Source organism: Ictidomys tridecemlineatus, chromosome 13, assembly GCF_052094955.1.
Source record: "Ictidomys tridecemlineatus isolate mIctTri1 chromosome 13, mIctTri1.hap1, whole genome shotgun sequence".
NCBI lineage: Eukaryota > Metazoa > Chordata > Mammalia > Rodentia > Sciuridae > Ictidomys > Ictidomys tridecemlineatus.
This window is the reverse complement of record NC_135489.1, coordinates 63826529-63844870: the sequence shown is the minus strand read 5'-3', so window position 1 is coordinate 63844870 and position 18342 is coordinate 63826529. Positions and strand designations below refer to the sequence as shown.

At 38.4% G+C, this 18342-nt stretch overlaps 1 pseudogene; it reads left to right on the top strand.

Moving 5' to 3' along the window:
* The window catches only part of LOC144370081 (uncharacterized), a 36683-nt pseudogene extending 19857 nt beyond the window's left edge, over positions 1-16826 (top strand).
* The last annotated feature ends 1516 nt before the right edge of the window (positions 16827-18342 follow it).

The window sequence follows — 18342 nt, the reverse complement described above, 5'->3', positions numbered from 1 at the left end:
TGTTAAAGCCTCCATCCTTGGGTTGAGGCAAACTGAGATCTTCATTGTAGACCCTAGGTCCAGTGGGCAGCTGAGAAGGACAGTGGATAGGAGGTTGGGCCACTCTGTACCTGGGTCTGGCCAGGCTTCTGCAGGTTTTGGTCCCAGGAACTTAGTACATGGGCCTTGAGCTACCAGTGCCAGGGGAGCTGAGGGAATAGGAATGGGTAGTGAGGACTCCCCTTGGGCAGCTTCTGGCTATTTGGGATCCCCAATAGCAGCATGCCTGGGGCCTCCAGGGCCAATCCCAGATCATCATGATGAGATTCTCCTGTGTCATCCTGGGGGCAGAGAGATGGAGTCCTGTCAGAAGTCCCAACCCTATTTCATGCCAACCTCCTGGATATATAGCATCCTGAGGAGCCAGAGAGCCACCTTCCTCCCCACTCTATCACCAAACTGAGAGGCTTGTGCCACACAGCTGCTGAGGCGCTGTCAAGCTGAGGTGCTGTGGAAAGGCAAGGCTTTGTGTTGAGAACATGGCACCCCAGAGGGTTCAGGGACCCATCTCTCTTGTGCCCCATCTCAGCTCACTGTTTTGTCTTCCCTGAGACCTTCCATACCACTCCAAAGAAAGCCAGATCCACAGTTTTCCTATCCCTGGACCCCTCCCCTCCTAGGTGCCCTGGGAGCTCTGTGCTCCTTCCCCGTTCCAGAGGCTGCCAGATCTTTAGGAAGTCTGTAGAAGGAGTGAGAGATTGCATATCCAACAGCAGACTCACCTCCATCCTCCCATCTTTGTGACAGGGGCAAATCTCAGCCCCTTCCCTGGAGCCCCATTGGTGCGGGGGGAGAATACATCTTCCTCACAGTGCTGCTAGGAGATATCAGTTCCCAAAGAAACATGACCCTCCTTCCCCTCTAGGGTCCAATCCCTAGGCCACCTAGTTGAACACAATACCTTTATTTTTATTTATGTATTTTTATATGGTACTGAGGATTGAACACAGAGCCTCACACATGCTTGGTGAGCACTCTACCACTGAGCCACAACCCCAGCTCCTAGGACTCTTTAAAAAAAAATTCTATATTTTTGAGCTAAGAAATTTGATCCTGCATGCCTATATTATAATTATTGTTCAGACCTATTTTATCCAACCATAAAAGTTTTTTACACTCTGCTTTGCTCAGTGACCAATTTATGAGGGTTGACTCTTAATATATTTTAAAGTTAGAAGGCCTTTACTTATTTGTTCTGCGTACTGTCTTGTCTACACATGTGTATCTATCAGAACCCAAATACAGAGCACCCATAAACTAAAATTCAAAAAAATGGAACCAATGCCTTTGATTCACATGATTTAAAGTTTAATTTAAATTGGGTAAACAAAAAAAAGGTAATAACGGCTTCAAAATCACTGATGTAGATGATCAGACAATGGAAAATCTCATTTTCTATTAAATGTCTTAAATATAATGTACATTGTTATTTCTAGGTTTCTTCAACAACAACAAAAAGCCTTAAAATGTTAACTAAACTTGGTTTTCATGGGTAATCTAAGTTAAAATAGATAAATCAGATTTAACTTAAATGGGGTAAACATTATAAATATTATTTTCATAAATTGTTGTTCAATGGAAAGTTTAAGATCTCTTTATTTCTGCTCTTACTAAAACCAAGATGATTGAAAGTTAAAATTCTATATTCATACGTGTTTTAAAAACTCATATGATGATAAAATACTGTGTTATTGTAACCAAATGACACCAGATATTAGACCCCTCAAGGTCAACACTTCTGGACTCCAGACTCTGAGAGTCAAGCCAGCAATGAGGGGGAAGAAGCCTCTAAGCCAGCAGTATTTGCTTCCACTCCTCCACTTGCCTTGCATCCTTCACTATTCTCTGCTCTAAGCCTTCCCTTTGCTCTTCTTGCTTTCCTGCCCAGCTATTACTTGTCACCAAGGGTCTGGATTCCTCCAGAGACCCTATTCCTATACAAACAAGGGACCCAAACCCTCCTTTCAACCCCACTGATGAGCCTCCCCCTTACTAAGTTCTACCAAACCCACCTGCTCCCTCCACACCACCATCCCAAACACCCTTCAGCCCTCTCATCACCCATTGTAACATAGCCAGTTAAGCGCCCCCAGCTTTACTTCCTCTCCAGGAAGTGCTGGGTTTGAGGGGTAGGCAGAGTCCATGTGCCCTTCTCTCTAGGTGATCTCTCCCAAATCAAGAAATGCCTAGGATCCTTTACCTCCAACCCTAGTACCTATACCAAGGAGTTACAATACATAACATAGGCCAAAACCTCACCATTCGTGGTATGCAAGTAATCCAATCCAACACCCTCCTCCTAGAGGAGAGCAGATGAGTCTGGGAACAAGCCTGGAACTTTGCCAATGAAGCCCACTAATTGGGACTGAAAATTTCCCTGGAGGCCAAATAAGAAGGGACTGACTTTTTACCTGCTTACTGACAGGTTTAAAAAAGGCAGCTCATAAAGCCATCAGTTATGATAAACTCCAAGAGGTCATTCAAGATAAAAATGAAAACCCCTCTTCCTTTTCAAACTGCCTGACTCAGGCCCTACTCCAGTACACAAATTTGATCCTGAGTCACCTGATGGTCATAACTTACTCATGACCTACTTTTTCTCCCAAAGCTTCCTGACATTAAAGCTAAACTTAATAAGTTGGTGCGAGGTCCCCTCACCCCACATGCTCAAGTGCTTGAGGTGGCCTTCAAGGTGTACAATGGCAGAGATGAAAAGCGCTGTATCTGGGCCACTGGGCTCTTGATTGCCTTCTTGTCCAGAGAGGCAAGAGGTCACACAACCCCACAATCTGCAAGCAGACTTTCTGCAAATAGCTAGGGATGACTGATGAGACCTGGGATCCCAAAATGCGATGACCATCATCACAATACCAAAATCCAGGTAACCATTGTGGTAGCAGGTAGACCCATCTCTTTCCTTTTGGACTCCAGGGCTACATTCTCAGTACTTTAGCATTAAGTGCCTATATAGTTATACACACATAACAACAACAAGAGCAACAGCATTTATATTTATATCTATTGGAATATAAATTTTCAAAATAGACCTTAGGGAACCTCTGAATTTTAGAAATGACTGTGGTGATATCTCTTTTTTATCTCTATTTTTTTTATTTGGGTTTTCTCTTTTGGGGGCGTAGTTTGGCTAGGGGTTTATTAATTTTGCTTATCTTTTCAAAGACCCAATTCTTTGCTGCATTGATCATTTTTGTATTTTTGTCTATTTCACTGACTTTGGTCCTGATATTAATTATTTCCTGTCTTCCACTGGTTTTGAAGTTAGTTTGCTCCTGTGTTTCTAGGGATTTGGCATATACATTAGATTGTTTATTGGGGATCTTTCTGGCTTTGTGTGTGTGTGTGTGTGTGTGTGTGTGTGTGTGTGTGTGTCTATGTGTGGTGTTGTTGCTCTTGTTGTTGTTATGTGTATCTATATAGGCACTTAATGCTAAATGTTCTCCTTAAAACCTCCTTCATAATGTTGCAGAGATTTTGGTATGTTGTTATCTCTATTCTTTTTTGATTCCAAAAAAAATTTATTTCTGCTGTCGTTTACTCTATTATTTATTTGTCATTTAAAAGATAATTGTTAGATTGATACTCAGGTATTTTTTTTGGAGGCTGTTGTGAATGGGGTAGTTTTTATAATTTCTCTTTCAGTGGATTCATTGCGGATGTATAGAAATGCATTTGATTTATGTGTGTTGATTTTATATCCTGCTACTTTTCTGAACTCATTATTAGTTCTAGAATTTTGTGGTAGAATCTTTTTAATCTTCCAGATATAAAATTATGTCATAAGCAAATAGCAATAGTTTGAGTTTTTCTTTACCTATTTGTATCTCTTTAATTTATTTCTTTTGTCTTCTGTCTCTGGCTAGAGTTTCAAGGATGATGTTAAATATAAATGGTGAAAGAGGACATCCTTGTCTTGTTCCAGTTTTTAGAGGTAATGCTTTCAATTTTTCTCCATTTAGAATGATGCTGGCCTTAGGTTTAACATATATGGCTTTTATAATATTGAGGTATGTTTTCACTACCCCTAGTTTTTCTCATGTTTTGAACATGAAAAAACATGTTGTATTTTATCAAATGCTCTTTCTTCATCTATTGAGATGATTATATGATTCTTGTTTTTAAGCCTATTAATATGATGAATTATGTTTATTGATTTCCATATGTTGAACCAACCCTGCACCAAATAAGAGACCCAGAATAGCTAAAGCAATCTTTTTATCAAGAAAAATGAAGCAGAAGGCAACACTATACCAGACTTTAAACTATACTACAGAGCTATAGTAACAAAAACAGCATGATATTGGCACCAAAATAGACTTGTAGACCAATGGTACAGAATAGAGAACACATAGACAAACCACATAAATATGGTTATGTCATACTAGACAAAGGTGCCAAAAACATTCACTGGAGAAAGATAGCCTATTCAACAAATGGTCCTGGCACAACTGGAAATCCATATGTAGCAAAATGAAATTGAACCTCTATTAATAAATAGGATTGATTCAAATTAAAAAGCTTCTTCTCAGCAAAGGAAACAATCAATAACATGAGAAGAGAGCCTACAGAATGGGAGAAAATAATTATTCTCTAGGATATATAGAGAACTTAAAAAACTAAATTCCAAAAACAAATAACCCAATCAATAAATGGGCTAAAGAAGAGACACTTCATAAAAGAAGAAATACAATCAATCAACAAATATATTCTAGCAATTAGAGAAATGCAAATCAAAACTAAGATTTCATCTCACTCCTGTCAGAATGGCAATTATCAAGATTATAAGCAAAAATAAATGTTGGCAAGAATGTGGGGAGAAAGGCACACTCACAAATTGCTGGTGGGACTGCAAATCAGTGCAACAACTGTGGAAAGCAGTATAGAAATTCCTCGGAAAACTTGGAATGGAACCACCATTTGACTCAGCTGTAACACTCCTTGGTTATTACACTCAAAGGACTTAAAATCAGCATACTACAGTAATGCAGCCACATCAATGTTTATAGCAGCTCAATTCACAACAGCTAAACTATGGAACCAACCTACATGTCATTCAATAGATGAATGGATAAAGAAACTGTGGTATATATACTCAATGGAATATTACTCAGCTTTAAAGAAGAGTGAAATTATGGCATTTGCCAGTAAATGGATGGAGTTGGAGAACATCATGCTAAGTGAAATAAGCCAATCCTAAAAATCCAAAGGCTGAATATTTTCTCTAATATGTGGATCTAATTCACAACAAGGGGGGGGGAGGCACTAGAGAAGAATAGTGTTACCTTAGATTAGGTAGAGGGAAGTGAAGGGAGGGAGGGTAGGGTATGTGGGGATAGGAAAGACAGTAGAATGAAACAGACATTATTATGGAGGAAGGATAGCATCTTCAACAAATGGTGCTGGGAAAGCTGGAAATCCATATGCAACAAAATGAAACTGAATCCCTTTCTCTCGCCATGCACAAAAGTTAACTCAAAATGGATCAAGGAGCTTGATATCAAATCAGAGACATGGCATCTGATAGAAGAGAAAGTTGGCTACGACCTACATGCTGTGGGGTCAGGCTCCAAATTCCTCAATAGGACACCCATAGCACAAGAGTTAACATCTAGAATCAACAAATGGGACTTACTCAAACTAAAAAGTTTTTTCTCAGCAAAAGAAACAATAAGAGAGGTAAATAGGGAGCCCACATCATGGGAACAAATCTTTACTCCTCACACTTCAGATAGAGCCCTAATATCCAGAGTATATAAAGAACTCAGAAAATTAGACAATAAGATAACAAATAACCCCATCAACAAATGGGCAAAGGACTTGAACAGACACTTCTCAGAGGAGGACATACAATCAATCAACAAGTACATGAAAAAATGCTCACCATCTCTAGCAGTCAGAGAAATGCAAATCAAAACCACCCTAAGATACCATCTCACTCCAGTAAGATTGGCAGCCATCACGAAGTCAAACAACAATAAGTGCTGGCGAGGATGTGGGGAAAAGGGTACACTTGTACATTGTTGGTGGGACTGCAAATTGGTGCAGCCAATTTGGAAAGCAGTATGGAGATTTCTTGGAAAGCTGGGAATGGAACCACCATTTGACCCAGCTATCCCCCTTCTCGGTCTATTCCCTAAAGACCTAAAAAGAGCATGCTACAGGGACACTGCTACATCGATGTTCATAGCAGCACAATTCACAATAGCAAGACTATGGAACCAACCTAGATGCCCTTCAATAGACGAATGGATAAAAAAAATGTGGCATTTATACACAATGGAGTATTACTCTGCATTAAGAAATGACAAAATCATAGAATTTGGAGGGAAATGGATGGCATTAGAGCAGATTATGCTAAGCGAAGCTAGCCAAGCCCTAAAAAACAAATGCCAAATGTCTTCTTTGATATAAGAAGAGTAATTAAGAACAGACTAGGGAAGAAGAGCACGAGAAGAAGACCATCATTAAACAGGTTTGAGAGGTGGGAGGGAAAGGGAGAGAGAAGGGAAATTGCATGGAAATGGAACGAGACCCTTAGGGTTATACAAGATTACATACAAGAGGAAGTGAGGGGAAAGGGAAAAATAATACAAGGGGGAGGAATGAATTACAGTAGGGGGGTAGAGAGAGAAGAGGGGAGGGGAGGGGAGGGGAGGGAGGATAGTAGAGGATAGGAAAGGCAGCAGAATACAACAGACACTAGGATGGCAATATGTAAATCAATGGAAGTGTAACTGAGGTGATTCTGCAAGCTGTATATGGGGTAAAATGGGAGTGCATAACCCACTTGAATCAAAATGTGAAATATGATATATCAAGTACTATGTAATGGAGGGGTAAGACAAGATAATACAAATGGAAGAAATGATTTACAGTAGAAGGGGTAGAGAGAGAAAAGTGGAGGGGAGGGGAGGGGAGGGGGGATAGTAGAGAATAGGACTGACAGCAGAATACATCAGACACTAGACAGGCAATATGTCAATCAATGGAAGGGTAACTGATGTGATACAGCAATCCGTATACGAGGTAAAGTTGGGAGTTCATAACCCGCTTGAATCAAACTGTGAAATAAGATGTATTAAAAACTGTGTAAGATTTTGAACCACCAACAATAAAAAAAAAATAAATAAATTTTAAAAAAATTTGAGGTTAGGTATTATGATGCCTCCAGACTTGTTCTTATGCTCAGAATTGCTTGGCTCTTCTGGATATTTTATTCTTCTGTATGAATTTTAGGACTCTTTTTTTCTAGTACTGTGAAAAATATTTTTGGTATTTGGTGGGGATTGCATTGAATTAATAGATCACATTGAATCAATAGATCAATATGGCCATTTTTACAATATTTAATCTTGCCTATCCAAGAACAGTCTTTCCATCCTCTAACATCCTGTTCAATTTCTCTCTTCAGTAATCAATAGTTTTCTTTATAGAAGTCTTTCACCTCCTTTGATTTCATCTTACCCCAGTTGGAATGGCAGCATCAAGAATATGAATAAAAATAAATGCTGATGAAGATGTAGGGAGAAAGGAACATTTATACATTGTTGATGGGACTGCAGATGGGTACAACTACTATCAAGATCAATATGAAGATCAATGTGGAGGTTCCTCAAAAGACTGGGAATGGAACCATTACATAACCCAGCTATTCCACTTCTTGGTAGTTATCCAAAAAAAGCTGAAATTAGCACACTATGGTGATAATCTACGTTTCAATGTTTATAGCAGCACAGCTCATATTAGCCAAATTATGGAACCATTCTAGGTGTCTATGAACAAATGAGTGCTATTGTTTTAGTCAACTTTGAGTTGCTGTGAACAAAAGACACAACAAGAAAAACTTAAAAAAGGAAAAGTTTATTTTGGCTCACAGTTTCAGAGGTTCAGTCCCTGTCTGGCTAATTCCACAGCTCTGGGCCTGAAGTAAGGCAAAACATCATGGAAGCATGGTGTGGTGGAGGAAAGCAGCTCAGGACATAGCAAACAGGAAGCAGAGAGAGAGCAAGCTCCACTCACCAAGGACAAAATGTAAATACAAAGGCCTACCCTAGAGACCTACTTCCTGTGGGCACCCCCTACTGGACAATAACTGCCTACAGTTATTGCCCAGTTAATCCATATTAGCGGGTTAACCCACTGATTTGGTTACACCTTTCACAATCTGCTCATTTCACTTCTGAAAATTCTTACATTGTGTCACACATGAGCATTTGGGGGATGCCTCATATCTAAACTATAACTGGAATATATATGTTCAATGAAGTTCTACTCATCCATAAAGAAGAATGAAATTATGTCATTTGCTGGTAGATGGATAAAACTGGAGAATGTCATGCTCAGTAAAATAAGCCAAATGCATAAAGCCAAGTGTTGAAAGTTTTTTTTTTTTTTTCCATAAGCATGAACTTGAAAGAAATAAGGGTAAGAGAGTTCCCGGGAGTGCGCGTGGAGTTTAGGCAATAAAGGAGTTCCTGTTTGAACCTAAAAAAAAAAAAAAAGAAAGAAAAAAGAAACTGTGGTATATATACTCAATGGAATATCACTCAGCTTTAAAGAAGAGTGAAATTATGGCATTTGCCAGTAAATGGATGGAGTTGGAGAACATCATGCTAAGTGAAATAAGCCAATCCTAAAAATCCAAAGGCTGAATATTTTCTCTAATATGTGGATCTAATTCACAACAAGGGGGGGGCACTAGAGAAGAATAGTGTTACCTTAGATTAGGTAGAGGGAAGTGAAGGGAGGGAGGGTAGGGTATGTGGGGATAGGAAAGAAAGTAGAATGAAACAGACATTATTACTTTATATATATATGTGACTGCATGACCAATATGATTCTATAACATGTACACTCAGAAAAATGAGAAATTATATTTCATCTATGTATGATATATCAAAGTACATAAATACATTCTACTGTCATGTATAACTAATTAAAATGAATATAAAACATTGATCAAGAAAAGATAATTGTTCAATCTCCATGTGTTTGTGTGGCTTCTATACTTTTGTACTCTTGATTTCTGATTTCATTTCATTATTATTTTACAAGGTACCAAGGATAATATTAATATTTTGTTGTTTCTGTTAAGACTTGCTTCATGACCTAAAATATGGCAGTCTTGAATAATACAAAGACCTGACCTACCTTTTTCTACAAAATGAGAAGACAGATGAGTATAAATATTCCTCCCACCCTGAGGCCCAATGCATGCAGTGGCCCTGCAAGGCTAGATAATGTAAGGTCTTACCACTGAAAATGGAGTGGGTCAGGACAGCTAAGAGACACTCCCCAAGTCACACCTCCAGCAACTTTGCACAGAGCCAAGCACTGTTGTCAGAGGTCCTGTTTCTTGGCATCTGTAACCACTGGTGACCATTTCTGATGCTCCCTGTGAGAGCTCATTCACCTCCACAGTGGACATGGGTCTACAGCTGTACAAAGCCATAGCAAAGTCACCAGCCCATCCTCAAGGTCCCACTTACACTGTAGACTTTAGCAAACTTGGAATGTGAAAAAACCATGTAACTACGAGGGGAGATTCATTTCTTTCTCTTATCGAATGCATAGGAGGAAAGGCCCAGTATTAGTTTAATACCACCACTATGACAAAATACCACAATCTAGATGGCTTAAACAACAGATCAAGGTGTGGGCAGGGTTGATTGCCTCTCTGGATGGCAGGGAGAATCTGTCCCAGGCCTCCCTCCAGCTTATGCAGATTTACATCAGTCTGGCATTCCTTGGCTCATAGAAGTATTACTCCACCTCTGCCTCCATCTCACATGATATTCTCTTCATTTGTCTGTGTTGAAATGTACCCTTTTCATAAGGACACAGTCATATTGGATCAAGGTCCATGATAATGGTCTCATCTTAAGTTAATCATCTGCAAAGACCTTGTTTAAAGTTGAGGCCACCATGGGTATTGCAGTTAAGACTTTGCTGCCTTTATATGGGACATAATTCAATGTCTAATGAGATGCCTTAGTTTCTTTTGGGGGTCCAAGATAGTTTTGAGGGTTTCTGTTTCACAGTTTTGTTTACTTCTGGATATTGAGATCTAAAATGGAATGATCCCAGATCTCTATGGATCCACAGGAGAGTCACATCTTCCCCTGAAATGAGAAAAGGGAATAAATAGAAACTGGCCCTTCTCTCCAGCAGAGAGCAATGTGTTGACCACAGATTTCTCTGCCTCTACCCTCCCTCCTCATTTCTTTTTCCTTCCATGGGCCTCCAAAATTTTTGCTAGATTATTTCTTGGAACACTCGCCCTTTATGCTTACTGTGTTATTTAAGTTTTTGCCTCTGTGATCAAAATACTTGATGAGAACAATTTAGGAGGGCAAAATTTATTCTGGGCTTATGGTTTCAGAGGTTTGCTTCAGTGGTTAGCTGATTCCATTGTTCTGGGCCTGAGGTGATGTAGAACATCGTGGCAGAACAGCTTGGAGGTGGAAAGATATTCACCTCCTCGTAACCAGGAAACAGGGAGAGAGAGTGATAGGAGGAGCCAGAAACAAAATATATAATCCCCCAAAACTTAAGGGCCAAATGCTTTCTCTTCTATATAGATGATAGAATAAGAGAGAGAGAGAGAGAGAGAGAGAGAGAGAGAGAGAGAGAGAGAGAGATAGAGAGAGAGAGAGAGAGAGAGAGAGGAATTTCATGGATATAGGAGATCAGTGGCTCCCAGGAAGGAGCTGGGGTAGTCAATGGGGAAAGGGAGGAACTGCAAAATGAAATTGAAGAAGTTATGCTATGGACATATATGAATACATCACAGTGAATTTCACCTTTATATTTATCTATAGCATACCAATAAATAGAAAGAAGACCAATATACAGGAAGGGGAACAGTAGAGGGAGGAGGAGAGGGAAAGAGAAATACTTAAGACTGAAATGGAGCATTAATTATGTCAAAATCAACCCCAGTATTGTGTATAAATAACTATAATGAACTAATAAAAACATTTAAAAGTATTAACATTAACAGCTCAAGTCTGTTAAGCATCAAATCATCAGGAAATATTTTATTTTCAGGGATTTCTGGAAAATGACAGTAATTAAATTGTGATTTTTTTTAAAAAAATAGCAAACCCATAGTATGTCTCAAATGAATAATAAACACAAAAAAAATGAATTAATAATAATGACCCTTATTTTTGAGTTTTATTTCTGTGGGGAGGAGATATGAAATTAAGATAGATTTCTATAAAATCCTCAACCAGTTAAATGATTTTTCTCTTTACTATTAACTATTTCTTGGTCATAACTTGAGCTTTTGATAAAGCTTGTGTTAGTTAGGGTTTTGTCATTGTGACCAAAATTTGGGCTCATGGTTTTAGATGTTCAGTTTATAGCCAGTTAGATAACTCTGAGCTCAAGGTGAGGCAGAGCATCAGGGCAGAAGAACATGGCAGAGAAAAGCTGCTCAACTAATGGCAGCCAGGAAGCAGACAGAGAAGAAGCAACAGGAACAAAGTACAAATACCCAAGACACACCGCCAGTGACCTACTTCCTCTAGTCACGACCCACCTACCTGCAATTATGCCCCAGTTAATCCATTCAAATTATTAATCCAGAGAATGAATTCACCCACTGGTTAGATTATGGCTCATAATCTATTCTTTTAACATCTGCATTAACACAGAAGCTTTTGGAGGACACCCCATAGCTAAACAATAACAATGCTAACATTAGTGATTTCTGACCATATGAAATCTTACAGTTCTGGGTTGTAGGTTGTTATGGTTTGAATTTGGTTTGTTCCTTAAAGGTGCACGTGTTAGAGCTTGATTCCCAGTGTGTTGGTGCTGGGAGGTAGCTGGACCATTCAGAGGTGGGACCTAGTGATAGTGATAGATAATCCAGATATGGGGGTTCACTCTCAGAAGAGATTAATGCTATCTCTCAGGAATGGGTCAGGTCTGATAAAAGTGGATTTGTTCTTGTCAGCAGCTTGTTCTATAAGAGGGAGCCTTATCCTCTCCAATCTCTTGATTCCTGGCCTTGCTATGTGATCTCTTCTCTCTCTCCTCCCATCATTATGAATCCATCTGCTATGAGACTCTCACTAGAGCAAGCAGAGGCCAGCACCATACCCTTGGCCTGTGAGCTAAATAAGCCTCTTTTCTTTAAAAGTACACACCTTCAGGTATTTTGTTACAGCAACACAGACAGACTAGAGCAGAGTTTGATAGACAAATTTTTGTAGCTAGGCATTTCTTCTCTGGACACAGGAAAGGTGGGAGGCTTCTTTGACACTCCCAGAAAAGAAGGGACACTCCCCCCCACCCCCATCTTCCCTGATGATCCCTCTACTCTTTCCTTGCTGCCATAGGGTAGGCGCTTGTGGTATTAGTGCAGCCCAGGTGGGCACAGCATGATAGAAAAGGAATTTGAATAAAGTGACCCTAGAAAAATTGAGGCTTTACCTGGGGTGATTTAGTAATTCTATAGAGTGTTTTGAGTCATTAATGAAGATAATGAAGCATCATTATCTCCTGGCAAGGTGTTAAAATCATACTAGAGGGGCTGGGGATATAGCTCCTTAGGTAGAGTTCTTGCCTCACATGCACAAGGCCCTGTGTTCAATCCCTAGCAGCACCGCCACCAAAAAAAAAAAAAAAAAGATATTCAAAAGAGGATATCCTGATCTGTTTCTAGCAGCCTCCATGGAATTTGTATTCAGGTTGCAGTGTGTGAATTGTTAAGGGCAGTGGTTCTCAACTGATTTTTTCCAGTTAGGGTCATTTGCAGGGTCTGGAGACCTGTTTTGATTGTCATAGTTTGGCAGAGGGCAGAGATCTCCAGCCACAAAGATCTGAAGGATCCACAGACCAAAATGTCAGTAATGAAAATATCTAGAATTATGTGGGCCTGGAATAATTTAGTCTTTATTGAGTCTCAGGTAGGATAAATTAGCTCTTATTTGCTACAATTTAGGATTAAATTAGGCCTTTACATAGTTTTTGTTCAAAGCAATTGACAAATTATTTTGTAGACTAGAGTATTAGCATAACTCAGTGTTTATCTAAGGGCATTTATTCTTAAGGAAACTTTACAAGGAGGAAATCCATGTCTGTTCCCAGATCTTCTGAAAGGACTGTGCCATTTCCCTGCTACCAGGCCCTTTCTGCAGGCTGAGGCTTCAACAGAGATTATTAGCACCACCTTGTGGCCATCTTGTGCCATTGTGAACCATAGTCTAGGTCTCCTATTAATGCTTAATGACTTATTAATGATGATAAGTTGTAAATCAACCCTTATAGAATCCATTTACTTCCTGGCATAAATTTTAGAGAGAGTTATTACTATTAAATAAAAAACAGAGTAGGGAATTTGGAGATTTTCTTTAAATAAATAACTTTCTTATTCTCTTTAAATTTGAAATATTAATTATAATGATGAGAAAACATTGAAGTATTATGTTAAGGAAAGTTTCATTGTTAAGAATTTGGTGAAAGACACTAAATGGTTACAAAGATCTTAACATTGTACAAATTCCTAGTGATTGCAAGAACAATTTAATGAGAACAATAACTTCAAATTATTTAAAAATACCTTTAGTCTTGGAAATATTTACTGAAAAGCATTCATAGATATCATTTAGCTGTCATTTTTATTTACTATGACAAAACTGTGACATAATGGGCAGCTATTTCTGTTTGTATAGGGGAGGAGTAAGCCTGATTGAGCTACTTTTGGTGTCCAAGTTAGGGGTCAGGAAACATAGGGTTCGGGTGATCTTTCTCTGCTGAGTGAATCTATCTCTTTTTTTGAGCTGTTCTATAGGACCTGAGATCTCAAACCAGCCTACCTCTTTCTTCCCAGTCTTTTAAGTTCTCTCTTGCTACCACTTATGCCATGTACAGGGTTTACAGTGAAGCTTAGTGGAATGGATCATGGAAAACTGCATCTATGATACCTTGTTCAGACCAGAGATATTTTAACCTGAATTATAAATTGGGTTGTCCATGGAGAATAATTTTGGGGGGATTTTAGTTTGTTCCTTTTATATACTAAATTGCAACTTTTGGAGAGAATTTTTGATGAAGTTCAATTTATCATTTTTAAAATGGTTCTTCCTTTAGGTGTTTTTCTAAGAAATTGTTGCCTACCAAAAAGGATTAATTCTAGATATTTTACAATTTTAGCATTTATATTTAGATTTATGCTAAATTTTGAGTTAAATTTTGTGTATGGTGAGAGGTGAGAGATGATATTCATTTCTTCTCAAAGATCTAGTAGTTGGATTGTTTCCCTTCTGAATTATTAAATCTATTACTGGATCCATTTTTCTGTTCCACTCATTAGAACCTGTCCTCTAGATTAAATAGCTTTAAATAGCTTGTGTAACTCATCTTTTTTCAAAGTTGTTTTGGCTCTTCTAGATCATTTACATTGTTATATAAACTTTAGTATTCTTTAATCATTTTATACAAAAAATTAAAAAGCCTAACTTGTATTGCCTTTAAATTATGTATAGTAATATGTAGATGATTTTTATAAAATTGTAACCATATTAAACTTTAAAGCCCTTGAATATAGTGTATCTTGCAATTTATTTAGTTCTTTAATTACTTACATCAAGTTTTGTGGTTTTTCTCTATAGATTTATTGCACATATTTAATTATTTCTAAATATCTCATATTTTTTCACACTATTGTGGGTGGTATTGTGGCTTTTACATTTTTATTTTTATTTTGTATGTTACCAGTGAATAGAAATACAATTTTATTTTTGTGTAAATGACCTTTTATCTTGCTCTTTGTTAGCTATAACTTACGTATAGTATTTTTTTTCAAGATTCCTTGGACTTTTCTATTTCCATAAGTACATTGTTTGAAATACACACATATTTAATTCTTCCATTTTAATTGGTATATTATTCATTTTTTTTTGGTCTTGCTTTATTGGACTGGCTTGAATATACAATAAATCTTGAATGGTAGAAGCAAGAACCTTGTCCTGGACTATAGAAAAAGGAATTAAGGCACAAGATTTAGTATTATATTTCCGATGGATTTTCATTGCCACCCATTGTTACATTCTGCTTAAGTTTACTGTGAGGTTTTATTACATATGGTCATTGGAGTTCTAAAATGTTTATTCTACATCTGCTACAGTTTAAATACATGTCCCTTAAAGGTTCATGTTCTGTTAAAGGTTTGATCCCCATGGTGACACTATTAGGAGATAATAAACTCCTCAAGAGCTGGGGACTAGTAGGAGGTCTTTTGGTCAGTGGAGATGTGCCTTCAAAGGAGATAGCTGTACTCAGCTCCACCTCTTTCTTTTGTTCCCTGGACTTGAGGGGAGTGGTTTTACTTCACCGGGCACCCACATCATGATGTGCTGCCTCACACCAGGCAGGCCCAAATCAATGAGGCAAACAGAACCTGGAATGGAATTTTGAGGACTATGATCCAAAAACAGACCTTTTTAATTATTTATTTATAGAATGCTAGTGATGGAAAGTTAACACTGCATCTTTTGAGATGATCTTTTTTTTTGTCCTTTATTCTGATATGATGAATTATAATACTTAGTTTTTCAACCTAGCATTTTCTGCGGCAAGTGTTCTGTATCCTGATGTATTATCAATTTTCTATATTGCCTGGTTTGAATTGCTACTATTGTAGCAATTTCTACATTTTTTGTTTCCATTTTCATGATATTTTAGTCATAGTTTTTCTTGTTTTATAATCTTTGTATGTGGACTTATGATACATCCAGTCTCATAAAATAATTTGTAGAATGTTCTCTCCTTAATTTTTCTGAAAGTATTTATGTAGGATGGATAATTTTTTAAAAAATGTTTGACAGAATTCACCAGTGAAGTCTTCTGGGTCTGGAGTTTTGTTCATGGGAAATTTTTTATTAGAAAGTCAATTTTTAAAATACATATGGGATGGCCCATGTAGTTTATTTCTTCTTGTCTTACTTAAGTATGATGTCATCATGGAGTTTTTCATTTTATTTAAGTTATTCAATTTATTAGCAGAGTGCTTCATAATATTTAATTATTACCCTTTCAATATACATATTCAATTACACTCAATATTTTTAAGATATATAGTGATGTCTTTTCTTTCATTTTTGTTATTCCCTTTTTTACCTTAATGAGTATAGATAAAGGTTCATAATTTTTATTGATATTTTTGAAGATTTAAGTTTCAATTTCATTGGTCTTCCATAGATCTTTTTATCTATCACATTGGTTTGGCCATTCTAAGAATCTCCTAGCTACTTTCCATTAATTTGCTTTCTTTTTCTAATTATTTTTTTTCTTTTTAATATACTTAAACCTGTAGATATCTTTTTGGCTTGCTTTAGCTGAACCTCACAAATTTGGGTATGCTGTGTTTTTATAATCATTCAATATCAAAAAAGCTTAAGGCGTGGTGGCCTGAGCCGGGCGTGGGCTGGGAGAGCTGGAGGGCAGGGCTCAGTGAGGTTAGGGGCTCTCCAGGCCTGCATCAGCAGCCTTGTAGGTCCTGGCTCCTGTAGGTCAGCGGGTGAGCTGCGCCTGGGAGGCCCTGGCCCCTGGCGACATCAGCAGCTCTGTGGGCCCTGAAGGTGCTGCTGTAAAGCTCCACCCGTCTTCCTCGGCTCCTAGGGCGTTTCGGGTTCACCTGCACTCTGCTCACCTTCATGTTTCATGACATGGCCTGGCGACTGCGGGTGAACTTCCCCTACTTCTACAAGGTGGTCTCGGTGATATTCGATGTTTGCTTGCAGATGCGAATCGAGTGAGCGCCAGCCGTGGTGATGGCCAGGTCAGAGCGAGGCCCGCCCACCAGCGCCGGGACTGGACATCTTGTGAAGAACAGCGGAACCTCCTGGGGCCTCCAGGACACTTTGGAGTTCAGAGGCAGACTGGCCTGGACCCTCCAACTGTAGACACCCATGGCTGGGGGACTGCTACTGGGCCCGGGCCTGGACCCTGACTGCAAAGAAACTCAAGCAGCGGGTCCTTTGCATTGGGCTACAGAAAATTAGGAGTCCAGCTGACCTGTTGCCACACACTGGCCGAAACTGGGGAAGCAGAAAGAAGGAATTTTGCTGCAGCAAATTCATTTGCAGAGTCTGAGCAAAAAGGCATTGGTCTTTGTAGGTTGTGGCCAGCCCTTTCTCTGGCTTTGTCAAGAGTCTGATCCCTGCAGGGAATTGTCTCTGTTCCTGCAGCTGCCTGGAGAACAACTGAGTGAAATGCCCAGGAGGAGGGGAAGGGCCTTTTTGGAAGAGGCCCACCATGGGCAGACACTCCATTCTCTGCCTGCTGGGTTAATCAAATAAATGCATTATGAGATGGCAGTGTCATTAGACTGTGGTGATTTCTTCATCCTGTGTCCCTGAGTGACTGAGAAGAGCAGATATCTACTGCTGACCCTCATTGGGTATGTTCCTGTTTTAAGCCACCACAATTTGAGGATTACCTGTTATACCCAACCTGTCTTGACTGACACATAGGCTTAATCAATTTCCATAGTAGTAAGTGGAACCTTTTTGGATGTTATCATTATGACAACATAATGAGCTAAGGACTTAATATTTATTGGTTCAAATCTATAGTAAGGTTCAGGGTATTGATGACTCTGCGTGTATGTATATATGTGTTCCATTAACAACAAAGGGCATATTATAACAATGGCTCCATCAGATTTTTATAGAGCTGAAAAATTCCCTTGGCCAAGTGATGTACCAGAGCACAATGCAGGACTCAGGTCTGTGGTGATGCTAGTATAAATAAACCTACCATGCTGCCAGCTGTATAAAAGGATAATACATTGGGTGCAGTATATAATACTTTAACAAAAGACTATGTTTTTGGTTTATGTATTTACTATATATTTTATAGAGTATTCTATTTATTAAAAAAAAAGTTTACTGTAAAACAATATACCATGTCACACCAGCAGTAGCATCACACATTTCATGTTTACTGCATCAAGAGGCCATGCCAAGTAACTGACTTATGTTATTCTACTTTATGTATGTATACTCTATAATGTTCTCACTATATATATATATATATATATATATATATATATATAAATCTTGAGGTATGTATCTTTTATCTGCATATATACATTTCTATATTTTGCAGATAATATACATAGTCTAATGATTGGGTTTTTTTCCACTTGCTTGTGATGTTTTTCCTATATAATAGGAAATCACATGAGTATTTTAAACTTACATATATGTGTGTATATGTTCATACATATATCATGCATACATAGGTACATGTATATACATAGTTTCTCAC